Source organism: Pinus tabuliformis, chromosome 7 (assembly GCF_031772625.1).
Source record: "Pinus tabuliformis cultivar Carrire ecotype Pingquan chromosome 7, CPIR1, whole genome shotgun sequence".
Classification (NCBI taxonomy): domain Eukaryota; kingdom Viridiplantae; phylum Streptophyta; class Pinopsida; order Pinales; family Pinaceae; genus Pinus; species Pinus tabuliformis.
This window is the reverse complement of record NC_142293.1, coordinates 358,931,960-358,946,250: the sequence shown is the minus strand read 5'-3', so window position 1 is coordinate 358,946,250 and position 14,291 is coordinate 358,931,960.

The following is a 14,291-nucleotide window of genomic DNA, read 5'->3' as shown; positions in this document are numbered from 1 at the left end:
AATGAAGTCAATCCGACGAACGGTTTGCAAGATATCGACTGCCCTAGTTTGAAGCCGGAAACTGCTGAAACTGAAGCTGCAACTGTAGAAGTAAAGATTGACTTGCGTGGCCTAGAATATCTCCTCTTTGGAACTGAACTGTAGGTTCACCTGAACCTCCTTTGAAATCCGCAACTTTTGGTGGTGGAATGAAGTCAATCCAACGAACGGTTTGCAAGATATCGACTGCCCTAGTTTGAAGTCGGAAACTGCTGAAACTGAAACTGCAACTGCAGAAGTAAAGATTGACTTGCATGGGCTAGAAGATCTCCTCTTTGGAACTACGTTGTAGGTTCATCTGAACCTCCTTTGAAAGCTGCAACTTTTGGTGGCGGAATTAAGTCAATCCGACGAATGGTTTGCAAGAGATCGATTGCCCTAGTTTGAAGCCGGAAACTGCTGAAACTGAAACTGCAACTGCAGAAGTAAAGATTGACTTGCGTGGCCTAGAAGATCTCCTCATCTAAACTGCACTGTAGGTTCATCTGAACCTCCTCTGGAAGCCAAAACTTTTGGTGGTGGAATGAAGTCAATCCGACGGTCGGTTTGTGAGATATGGTCTGCCCTAGTTTGATAATGAAGCCGCTAATGCTAATGCTGCTGTTCTAGGGTTTGCTACTGCTGATATGAATCAGATTTATTGTACTATTTCTCTCTGCTGAATTATTGAAGATAAAAGAAGATTTGATCAAAGGGTTTCCCCACACATTGTGGGGTTTTTCCCTGTCTAGCCGCCACATCTTGTGTCTCTTGTCTTGGCTTGTTTTCTATCGATCGTTTAATGTTCTATCTGCACTTTACTTTATGTACATGTGATTGCTAATCAGTGGAATATAATAAGAAAAAGAAGTAAACTGTTATAAGCATAGAACATACCATAACTTAACATGGTATCAGAGCTGAGGTGAAGACAAAGCCTGAGCAATAGCAAGAGCAATCATTGAAGAGAAGATTGGCAAGGCTATCCTAAAAGAACTATGGGGTCCTCAACACTCTTTCATGCCGAAGACAAGCTCTGTGAGAAAGCTGACTATCACGGATGGAAGATTTCTATCGATCTAACCCTTGAGAATCAAGGAGTGTTGGATCATGTGAGAGGCAATATTGTTGAGCCTCCATCAAATGCATCCGCTGCTGCCTGGAACAAATGGAAAAATGGAGAAGTCAAAACAATAGAAGATCATTCGGGACTCTATCAACAAGCACTTGGTGGCCTACATCTTTGAACTGGACACCTCCAAGGAAATCTACGATAGACTGGTGAGTTTATTTAAAGTTAATGATGCAAATCAAGTTTTGTTTCTTAGAAATAAGCTGAGGGAAATCAAGAAGGGTAAAGATGAAAGTATGCAAGCATACTTCTTAAGAATCACCGAGATCAAGAACGATCTCCTATCTATTGGGGAAACTATTACTGACAAAGAAATGGCACTCACAACTCTTGGAGGATTACCATCCAAATGGTATGTGTTCAGGACTACTCTTTTGAACTATAATGTAATTCCTGGTTTCGAGGAATTAATGGCTAGATGCATTCAAGAAGAAACAAGGGAAGAAGTGCAAGAAATGCCCATGCCTAAAGGTCCTCCTGCTGCCTTTTCTTCTCATGCAAAGAAAAGAAATAATTCCGAGACTAAATCAAAAGGAAAGGCTGGACCTAAGGCTAGAAGAAAATGACGATGTTACATTTGCGATAAAGCAAGTCACTATGTATGAGATCATGAGCGTCATAATGAATGAGATCATGGACATAAAGGGCAACATGAGATCATGGACATATAGGATAGCATGATGATGATGCACTCTAGTTTGAGCAGCATTATGATGGATAAAATCATGGACATGGGCATCATGATGATAATCATGATTAGATAAGCATGGTACAGTATGGAGTGGTGCAACTCGAAATCCCTCTGATGGCAATCAAAGGAATGACAAATTCAACAGCAAAGGTAAGAGGAGAGCTGGGAATCAAGGAAGAGGACAAGCATTCAAGAAGGCTAGAAATTCTAGGATGTATTAAATGCACCTGACCTCAAAAGGAACCTAGTGTCCATCTTGAAAATGGAAGACAGAGGCTACACGATAACCTTCAGCAATGGCAAGGTATGTATATGGAAAAATAATGTTAAAGATGCCTTTACTCTTGGATTTAGTGTTGATTCATTATATCAGGTCGATGGAAGTCTGCTAGGTGTCATGTCTTGTGACACAACTCTTCAGTCCGAAATTTGGCATCGGAGGTTTGCCCACCTTCATTACAAGCTCTACCCGATGTAAGACAGATGGTAACAGGGATTCCTGAATTCCAAGTAGAGAAAGAAGGTGTATATCCGGGATGTGCCAAAGGAAAGCTCAAAAGGGGACCATTCCCCTCAAGCCAAAGCAAGACCTCCGATATATTACAATTGGTTTACTCAGGCATACCCGAGGTTGGCATTAAGAGGGAGACTACTACACCACATACTCCTAAACAGAATGGTGTGGTGGGAAGGAATAACCACACGATGATGGAAGCTATCCGGGCCATGCTACATGATCAAAGACTTCCAAAGTTTCTATGGGCTGAAACTACAATCACCGTCGTATATGTACAAAATCGATGCCCTCATCAAGCATTGGGTTCCTAAAATCCTAAAGAAATGTTCACCACCGGTCAAAGGGAAGTCGTGATTAGTCATGATGTCACCTTTGACAAAGATATGGCTCTCAGCAAGGTGGACAATCTGCTGACTTTGAGTAGCTCTCAAGAAGCCGACACCAGGGAACCGAAAGAAAAGGATGATGAATCAATGCCTGATGTAGAAGAACCCATGGATCCGATTGATCCTCATCCACATGAGCCTTCCTCTTCTAGGAAGAGGCCTTCATGGCTTAGGGGGATACTTGATGATGTTGAAGGACATGCTACACCCTGAGGAACCTTCCATCAAAGTAAGAAACTTAATAGGTATCAAGGATACCTGACCATCATGATCACGATCATACAAAATGAACCTTCATCATTCTCAGATGTCCTCAAGCATTAACTATGGAAGGATGCTATGACCATAGAATATGAGTCTATTATGGAGAATGATGTCTGGGAAGTAGTTCCCAGACCATGGACAAGACAATTGTTACTTCAAAATGGCTTTACAAGATAAAGCATGCAGCAAATGGAAGTATGGAAAAGTATAAGGTTCATTTTGTTGCTCATGGTTTATCCCAGAAGGGAGGTATAGACTATGATATTTGCACCTGTTTCCAGATATACGACCATCCACCTGATCATAGCCCTTGTGGCTTCACAAGGATGGAACCTACATCAGATGGATGTTAAGACCGCGTTCTTGCATGGTTCTATCAAAGAAGAGGTCTATGTGGAGCAACCTGAAGGATTTGAGATTTATGATTGAAAATATCATGTATGCAGGTTAAAGAAGGCTCTCTATGGGCTGAAGCAAGCACCTCGAGCATGGTATGAGAGGATCGATAGCTACTTGATGAAGCTGGGATTCACTAGGAGTGAAGCTGATCCTAACCTTTACTTTAAGGTTGAAGATGACAAGCCTCTCATACTGGTGTTGTATGTGGATGACCTCTTTCTAATAGGTGCAAACCCTCTCACTCACAAATGTAAGAGGGAGATGGCTTCTGAATTTGAAATGAAGGACCAAGGACTTGAAGTGTGGCAGAAGCCAAGAGAAATTTTCCTATCCCAAGGAAAATATGTGGTAAACATATTGGAAAGATTTGGCATGATGGACTGCAAGCCCATGACTACCTCGAGGATCTTAACTTTTAGAAGTTATATGGTAGTGATGTCGGACCAGACTTGGGAAATGCCTTTGAGTTTCAAAACTCATTCGCATTGATGTTCTTGGTGAACCTCCATCCGAACATATGTTTTGCAGTTAGCATTGTGAGCTTATATTTGGTTGAGCCTCACTGGATTGATGCCAAGAATCTTCTGAGATGTCTTCAGGACACAATCTCTCATGGATTAAGATACAATGCCAGAGATGTGAGACTACTTGGATATACTGATGTTGATTGGGCAGGCAGCGTGGTGGACTGTAAGAGCATTTCTGGGTACTGTTTCACCTTGGGATCTGCTTCGATATCCTGGATGAGCAGGAAGCATAAGTCAGTGGCTTTGAGCACCACCGAAGCAGGATATATTGTTGCTAGCATAACCTCGTGTGAGGCAGTTTGGTTGCGAAAGCTCTTCAGTGAGCTGTTTGGATTTACATTGGATACCACTTTGATTCTCTGTAACAACCAGAGGTGGGATTCAATTATTGAGGAATCCCATATTCGTCAATTGCTACAGCAGATAGACATCATCGGGATATGGTAAGTCAATGAGCAAGGAAGCTCCATCACATTAAGATGATGTACAAGTTGATACACCTTGTCAAAGCCCCGAGGAAAGATCTAATCTTTGATTTTCCCAAACGACTTGGAGTCGGCAAGAAACCCTTGTACAAGGGTCCTGCATGTTGCATACATTGAGCTCTGGGAGCTCTGAGGGCTTGTGGTTCCAATTGGAGCAACATATGACCACAGGGTGACTCACCCTCCCCTGGTGGTGCACACTGGAACAAGATGATTTGCTCTATTGTGGGACAAGATGATTCGCTCTCTTGTGGAACAAGATGATTTTCTCTCCTGTGTAGCAGGATGATTAGTTCTCCTGTGAGGCCTGGATTGATGTGTTCTCCATGGCAGCCTGGATTTATGTGTTCTCCATGGCAATTGTAGTAGGATTTATGTGTTCTCCTGTGAGGCCTGGATTGATGTGTTTTCCATGGAAATTGTAGCAGGATTGATGTGTTCTCCTGTGAGGACAGGATTGATTAGTTCTCCTATCGAGGCATCCTACCCATGTAGTCTAGGACTCATGGGAAGTACCTCTCATCTAATCAATGAGCAGGGAAATGAAGTTAGGGACCATAGTAGTACCGATGGACGCATCGTTGTAACTACCATACTCCCTACGCTAGGATGACCTCCATTGATCTGGGATGAATGATACTGGTCTGGGATCAGTGGTAGGAGTTGTACCATACTATGACGCTGACTTCGGGTCGGTTGAGACTGGTCTGGGATCAGTGGTACATACTCTGAGATTGACTTTGAGTCAGTGGAGGATGATATTGGTCTGGGACCATTGGAGTTGTACTCATTATGACGCTGACTTTGGGTTGGTTGAGACTGGTCTGGGACCAGTGGTACATACTCTGAGACTGACTTTGAGTCAGTATGATACATCCTCAATCATTTATTCTTCTGCATAATTCAGACAAAAGCAGAGTAGAACAGAACAATGCAAGAGCAGAGCAGAACAAAGCAAAACAGTACGGATCAGTGTAGGGCAGAACAAGACAAAGCAGAACAGGCAGAATAGAGCAGAGTAGGGCAAGGGTCAGGCTGTATAGGGCAGTGTATTTGATGGATGAATAGTAACAACCGATAGACAGATTGCAGATGAAGTTCTCCATGGTTGAGAGGGAGTGTTAAAATTGGCAACCAGGGCAAAACTTCATGTGGGTCATCTTATTCATGGTTGATAATATTTTTATTAGATTCCTCTGATCGAGAGGTGTAGGATTGATATAAATATCATCCAATTCCGATAAGTATTCATGGAGATATGAATTTATTTTGATTATGGAATTATTATCAAGCCGACCTACAACTCATGTAGGCTCAGAAGCCCAACAATCGCATCTATTCACCCACCAACGTTGTGTATAAATATAAGAGGACTTTTCCTCATTTGGACTCACTCATCTCATCACATCTCTCTCTCTCTCTACTGCGTAGATATGAGTCTCTTCTCTACTGCGCTGAAATGGGTCTCTCTCTCTCACTCATGTGAAGCCGGAAGCTGTTGAATTTGAAGCTGCAACTGCAGAAGTAAAGATTGACTTGCGTGGCCTAGAAGATCTCCTCTTTGGAACTACGCTGTAGGTTCATCTGAACCTCCTTTGAAAGCTGCAACTTTTGGTGGTGGAATGAAGTCAATCTGACGAACGGTTTGCAAGATATCGACTGCCCTAGTTTGAAGCCGGAAACTGCTGAAACTGAAGCTGCAACTGCAGAAGTAAAGATTGACTTGCGTGGCCTAGAAGATCTCCTCTTTGGAACTGCGCTGTAGGTTAATCTAAACCTCCTTTGAAAGCCACAACTTTTGGTGGTGGAATGAAGTCAATCCAACGAACGGTTTGCAAGATATCGACTGCCCTAGTTTGAAGCCGGAAACTGCTGAAACTGAAACTGCAACTGCAGAAGTAAAGATTGACTTGCATGGCCTAGAAGATCTCCTCTTTGGAACTATATTGTAGGTTCATCTGAACCTCCTTTGAAAGCCACAAATTTTGGTGGTGGAATGAAGTCAATTCGACGAACGATTTGCAAGATATCGATTGCCCTAGTTTGAAGCCGGAAACTGCTGAAACTGAAACTGAAACTGCAGAAGTAAAGATTGACTTGCGTGGCCTAGAAGATCTCCTCATATGAACTTCATTGTAGGTTCATCTGAACCTCCTCTAGAAGTCAAAACTTTTGGTGGTGGAATGAAGTCAATCCGACAGTCGGTTTGTGAGATATGGTCTGCCCTAGTTTTGGCAGACCATGAGTAAGTGAAGGGAGCAGCAGTGACTAGACACAACAATAAGTGACCAAATTTTTATTTGAAGATTCACTGAAATGACAAAAATATGACTTGACACCCTAACAACACCTTGTAAGATCATATTTGATCACTGGTGATAGGCTAAACTCACTGACACTAACATTGGCTCCAGCTAGGGATGGAAGCTCCTTGGAGGTGTCAAAAACACCATAGAACAAGTAGCCTTATCCATTGGGCATGGAGTCAAAAAACAAAGACTAACTTGAATCTGAAAGCTGACTAACTAACTAACTTCAACAAACAATAAGCAAAACAAACCGATTGAACTTACTTATGGCAGCAGACAATTGGGATCTTAGGGCCTTCACCTCGGGCTTCAAATCCTAATGATAACCGCCCACCCGCTGAAGACGTATATACAATCATGTGTAACGATCCCTCTAGTGTAACCAATGCAGCAAGTGGCTACTTACTTGAATCATGCTTGTACTTTCCTTGAGAAGGTAGAAAAAACAAAAGATTGGCCACTCCAAGTGTCCACTGAGCATATGCTCATGATCCATAAATACCATTAAATTCATCTCCCTTGATGACTGAATCAAATTAGTAAAAGCATCTAGAATAATCTAAAATGTTACCCTTTCTTGAAAGTTAACAGAAATACAAGCACACCCTTCATTTTCCCATGCAAAATTTTTGTCAGGATGAAAATTTTCATTAAGTTTTTCATTCGGATTAGGAAAAAGGGAAGTTTTTTCTTGAAAAATTGCGTTTGAGGCAACCATATCATCAATAGCAAAGATGTGCACATCCATAGGATCTGGAACAATCTCCTCTTCTTTAAAAGACTCATTTTTGTTACCTGGAGGAAGATCATCATGTGCACGAGGTTGTAAAATGACCTATCCTTTATCGTTGCTCTCCTCTTCATCACCTACTTGAAATGTTTGATGACTATTATATGCCATAATTACATTGTGTTATCGTGAAAAGTGTCTATTTAGAACTGCTCTATCCCACTAAGGTGTGACAGCTACCTGAGAAACAAACAGAGAAAACTACTTTTATATTCTTCTTTATGAACTATAAACAAAGAGGAATAGGATGAACCAACCTGTGTCTTGCGCTAGTCCTTTGATCCAATCTCTCTCCTCTTTGACAGCTTCCAGCTACCTGCTCCCTTACTTGCCTAGCTTCACCAAGTACCTGTAAGATCACAGAAGAGGGAAACTATACAAAGACATGGGTTTATACTCATAAATAACTTAGGATCAGATTTAAGTTAACCATACAAATGTAACAAGCATCAATGAAACACAAGCATGGAGAAGAAACTCAAATAGTTTTATTGATATACAAGAAGATCCAGGAGGAGTTACAACCGATGATTCCTGACCTAGCATCAACCTCCCAGCAAAGAAGTCCCTTCTTCAACCCCAACAAAGCATAGATCACCCAATTCTCTGATATGTATCTCAAAACCAACAGCAATTCCTTACAATGTGCAAAATTCCAGCCTCTGGATCTCTGGGATGAGGGATCCATATATAGATGTATGCAAGGAGGATGAGTCAGCTCATGAATTGATTAGTGGCTTCTCTCTGTCAGTTCTTGCTTCCACTTGGAGACTGAGAGCCTCTTACTCATCCTTGGTCGAATTCAGTTAGGCAAGTGTCATTGGAGAAGATTTTGGAAGCTTCCATTGTCTCTCCACCTCGTAGAATGACTCTGCCACTTGTCATTTCCCGCTCAACGCACCTTGGTAGTGCATTTAGGTGCATTGCAATGCACCTAGCTAGTGGACTTAGGTGCTATGCAACGCACTTGGCTAGTGGAGCAGCTGAAATGATCCTGATTTGACTTATTCTGAGCAGTTTCTGGTGGAGAACTTCTGGGAGAAGTTGTAATTTGTTGACCTTGTTCCTTTAGGATTTAGAACAACACTTTTAGGGACTTAGGAGCCCTTGGTTTATGGACATTTCATGCTTAGAGCTGTAAGGAACAAAAATGTCTATAACAGTTGCCCCCTAAAGTATGAGGCCGTTTATCGGGTGAAATGATTTATTAGGAGGATCCGAAGTTCTTTCAATGCTGGGAGGAGACCTGTAATGAGATACAATACAATACATTATATTCATATTGTTTTCATGATCTAGCTGAGGCTGGCATTCCCATGCTCAGCTTTATAAACTCATTTTCATGTACATAGGATAGACAATCGTCTGATGGTAAACTGATGATTCTGATAGATCCATCATCCTTTTGGTAGGATGATTATCTGTGCTACAATGCTGTACATTTCAATGTCTTTATTTTCCTGAATATATATCGCAGCCCGGATGGATGAAACTAGATCCGGGGTCTTCAATCTCGTCTGATCTTCACTCGAAGTACAAGTCAATCCATGTGAGAAATGTTTTGAAGTCGAACATGGAAAGACATCGCTTGATTACCAGTCAATGATGTAAACTGTTAACAAGCGCGAGAGGAATCACCGATAATGATAATTACCCTCAAGGTACTGCAGTACAATTCACGTGGTGTGAATAAAGGACTTGGCGTCGAACACCACACAAAATCTTTCGATCGAAGGTCATTGATGTATACCTGTCGCCGAAAGTGAGAAACTTGCCATTGAGGCATGCAAGCTTCAAAGTACTGAATGGGGTGTTCCTAGATCAACTTCTTGGATAATGAGCTGATGTCGACAAGAAGTGATCCATCATAGGAGGGCCTTAATGAATCCCACATCAATGACACGGAACAGAGCAAATGATTTTGATGGAGGTGAAAACAATCTGATGATAGATGGTTCATGGTGGCAGTCATGAAAGAATGGAGTATAATGTATGGTAGTGGGCGAGACACAGGTGGCCTTTCTGGATGACTTCTCTTGAACATGTCGGTGACACTTATGTGATGGATTGGTAGCATTAACCCCAAATGTGGATGGTTTTAACACCCAGGTTGTTCCCTATGACTCCCAAGGGAATATGGCCGGGGTAACCACTAACCAATCTTTGGATCACAGTTTCTAGCCAAACTGTAATCAGAGAGGGCTCTCTCTTTATGATTTGTCTCTGTTATGATGGTGTTTTAGGCTAGCTATTATGCTCAGGTTTTGGTTTATGTTTTGGTTGAAGGATTTCTTTCAGGTCTCATGATATAGTGTTTAGAGAGTAAAATACCATTGGGCAATGGAGTCTGGAATTGTGAAATGATTTGATATGCAGGATTGGTGGTGTTCAAACTGCAGGGCCTATTGTGTATCTTTAGACAAACAAATTTAGCTTAGATGGTGATGTATGTCAACCAACAGAAAGCAATTAAGAATTTTCTATTAAGCTGGTGAGGTGAAAGTGAACACGCTGCACAGGAGCAAAACTTGAATTCCTGTGACAAAGGCCACTGTGAAAGGTGTATTCTGAAAGTGCAACAATTAAGAATTACACTTATCTAGATTACAGCTGAAGAAAACATTCATTAACAACACAGATTGAACTCAGGGTACTCAGTGAATAAATCCTGAAAGTTATTCTTTTTCCTTGTTGCTTAGTATTGAAAATCAGATAACATATATGGATTTTAACAAAACAAATAAATAACAGAGAGAGTTACAAAGACTTATTGTATGGTGAAATACACAGGAATCCAGCAGTTATCAACAGACACCAGAACGCATTCAACACTTCAGAAATCCGAGAAATTCCATCACTTTCTTTATTAAACTTCTGAAAGGATTACAGCATAAGAATTTCTTCAGGAGAAATCAACAACAACCCTTGCAAGCTCATGCGAAGGGGACTTTATAGGAATGCTTATACAAAATATCTCAGGCATTGAGTCATCTGAGAGAGAAAATATCTTCATAAATTCGTACAGAAAGTAGAAAAGAAGTTATTACAACTTTGAATGCAGCATAAATGCTCTTTATGTCTGTCAGAGGATAATTTGACCTTTGGAGGTCATTGAGTCGGTTGAGCCGCTTTGCTTTAATGCTGAATAATGTGTCTTTATTTCTTGCTGCGCTGTATTTTCTCGGCCCTGCCACCTGTAGTTTTCTATTTCTGCTTTGTTGGCCGATACATCTGCTGAGTTGGCTCAGCTTTAATCCACCATGCATGCTGATTTTGTTAAACTGTGCTCTGCATGACAACTGATATTTTTTAAGAAACAAAAATTGGTGAGTGGCTCCCTGTTTACAAAATCTTCTGTATTGCATTTGTCCACCAGTCTTGCGTAGGGAGTTGATGCCTGAGAATGGCATCCATTGTCTCCTCTGCCTCTGTATACTTGAAGAAATTGGGAGCCACCCCGAACAGGTGATTGATCTCATTCATTATAAAAAACAGATTCTCTACTCTGTTATAGAGAGTCTGTCCTGTGGCTGGCCCTGTCTCCTCTGAGGTACTGGGCTTCTCATTGATCTGACTGGTGGCAAATGTGTTGACCCTTTTAGCATATTGGTCATGTGTGAATAATCTCCCTGCGCTGTTCAGTAAGCCAGGGAGACCTCTGCTTTCTAACACCTGAAATTTTTCCAGAAACTTGTTCACCTCGGTCTACATATCCTGGGTTCTTCTCTCCAATGTCTGCACTAAGTTTCTCAGTGTGAGAACCCTTTTGACCATTTGGATAGTCTCAGTTCTGTTTGTAATTCCCATGGTAGCTAACTGAGAACTTGTTTTATGGTTAAGTACATTGATCATTCTGGTGGCCACTTCAGGCATATTGCTCAATAAAGCTCTTGATCTGTGAACCTCCCTCTGTGCCTTTGGGATGAGCTCTAGTTGCTCATGGATAGTTTCAATATATTGCCATTGCTCATTGATAGATTGACCAATGTTAGCCCACAACACTATTTTAAGTTCAGCCACCACTTTATCTAACTTGAGCTCATTCTCTAGCTCTTTGATCTTGTCTTTAAGGGCTTTGATTTCCCTGCTCTTTTCTGCCACTTCTCTCTTTGATTTATCATGCCTGTCATTGATCTTGGCTAACTTTTCCCTGGTCTCATTTAACTCTGTCATTTGAGCTTCCAGGATTTGGATTTCATTCTTCAGCTTTTGCATATCCAGGCTTTGGGCCTGCTCTGTAGTTGTTGGCGCTGCTGAAGTAGATGTTGCTGTCTGTTCAGTCTGTTGAGGAGGAGGAGTAGTGATAGGAGCAGTTTCCTCAAGATTTATGATCTGAGGAGGAGGCTGAGAGGTCTGACCCTCTTCTCTTTGTTTCAATGCTGCTTGCAGGGCCGCTTGTGTAGCCTCAGATTCTCCCAATTTTTCTTGTGCCTGAACAAGCTGTTTATAAATGGAGATCAACAAATCTGTGGTGTCCTTCTCATGCCTTTGCTAGCTACCTCATCTGTCCGAGGGTGAATGGTAGTTGGGAGTTTGATTTTCTTCCTCATGGCAGCCATGTCAGCATCCCTCAACTTCAAGATTTCCTGTATTCCTGAAATATCTTTGGGATCATGCCCAATTTCAATGATTATGTCTTCCAGGGACCTTATTCTGTTGTCCTTCGCCTGGGATGATGCCTTCTCCAATTCCAGTTGAGAGGCTGTGGCATTAAGGCTGCTCTTTAGTTTGTAATTTTCTAATGTTTCATCTGCCAAGGAGGCATACACCATCTCACCAGTCTGTTTGTGCAGTTCAATTTTGTCCATTGGGTGTATGTCTTTGGCCATGACCTCCAGGTTGGTCCTGAGGTAATCTGAGGCAGATTGGGGATGCAGTGCTGTGGGCATAAAATGACTCATGATCATTTTGCCTTCACCTACATCAAAGGCAGACATAAGTCTTTGTTGATTGGTAGGAGCCATGTTTAGCAGATGATTGTACAGCTGTATTTTGATAGGATCACTCCTCCTTTTGATGTCTATAAATTGCTGTTTGATGCTTACTTGTCCTTCTTTTTGTTGGCTGGAGGAGCTGACCTCCCCTCCCATAGTCCTGTCCTGTTCCTGCTGGAAGGAACTTGCTGAAGCTTCTCTGCTGGGTGGGCCCATGCCCAATGCTTGTCTTATTGCTATGTCATCCTCCGAGAAGTCATTCAATCTTTGTCTTTTCTCTCCCTGGTTGATAGATGAAGTCAGAGGAGTCTCTCTATCCCTTTTTCTGCTTAAGTCCTCCTTCTGTGGAGTTTGGAGGACCGAGGCATCAGTGGTGACTTCTGGCCTAGGAGGCACTATGTTCTGAGCCTGTTGCTCAGTGGAAGTTGGAGTATCAATTACTCTTTCCTGCTGTAAGGGCTGTTGTCTGTCATGTTGCCCTTCTTCTTGCTGCAATCCTTGTTGCTGTTGTTGCTCTGCCTGCTGCTTTTCTTTATCTGCCTGCTCTTGAGTCACTGGAGGTGACTGCTCCTTCTCTTGATGTGGTTGCTCTGTCTCCATTTCCTTTTCTTTGCCTTTGCTGGATGTACTTTCAGTGGCCTTGGTAGTTTGCTGTTTGGCAGTTGAGGAGGATGCAGCTGCTCCCGCTTGTGTGCTTGGAAGTGTGAATACCTATGAACAAAGTTCAAGGTCAGCCATCTTCCTTAGATTCCTTAGTGCCCTCTTATTTAGCTCTTCTTGTGACATGGGCTCTTCTAAGGTCCCTCTCCTCCATTTGTCTTGGTTTGCATATTTTTCAATGTGAGGGATACTATGGTGATCATAGGAAGATAACTTATATTTGAGCCTCCTCATAGATATGAAATGATTAGGGTCATAGGGAGCCCATAGGAAACTGGTTTGCAGGCCAAGGGCCTCAAGCATTCTCTCTGCTTCCCTCCATCCTTGCTCCCTCTCGTTATAGATAAAATAGCCAAGTTGGCTTTTGACCTTCAACTATGCTTTTTTGCCTTTTCCTGAAAAGTGAAGCACATCAACTCTGCCAAATTGCCTAAAGTACTCTAGGGCAAATAGCCTCATAGGCACATACTTAGGTAGTTTGAATGGAGGTAGATCACACCCATATATCCTGATGACAGTGTGGTTTTGGTAGAAGTACCAATCCCCAATGCTGTAAGCTTTGAACAGCTGAAGAATTCTCTGCATGTCATCAGTGAGTCTCGGAGGAGGTGAGCTCATCAGCATTGCCTGTTATAGACAATTTTGTGCCTGGCAGCATCGGGCATGAATTGTCAATAATCCAAGGGATCCAAAGTCCCTAAACATGATGTTCCTACCCCTAGAGGAACAAGGTCAACAAACCAACAGCTCTCAGATCAGTTCTCCACCTGAAAACACTCAAAAACAAGCAATCCTGAAATCAAAGCAGGTGCTCCACTAGGCTTCTGCGCTGAAACTCAACTCCTCCATGGTGTACCTGCGTTGCAAAGCAGGTAGAACAAAGGCCACCTGCGCTGAGCGAGATGGGACAAGTGGCACACTGAGTCATTGCTCTGGAATCTTCCAAAAATGACACTTGGATCAGGGATTTCGCCTTGTGATGAGTCAGAGGCTCTGTTTCTCCAAGTGGAAGCAAGGTTCTCCAAGTGGACTCAAGAACTGAAGATCAACTGAAGAGAGAGAGGACACAAGGCAGCTACACATCAGTTGCAAGCTGACTCATCCTTTCTCAATTCATCTATATATTGAGCTCTCTCCTATGAGCTCAGGAGGCTGGAATTTTGTGCAAAGTAATGATAT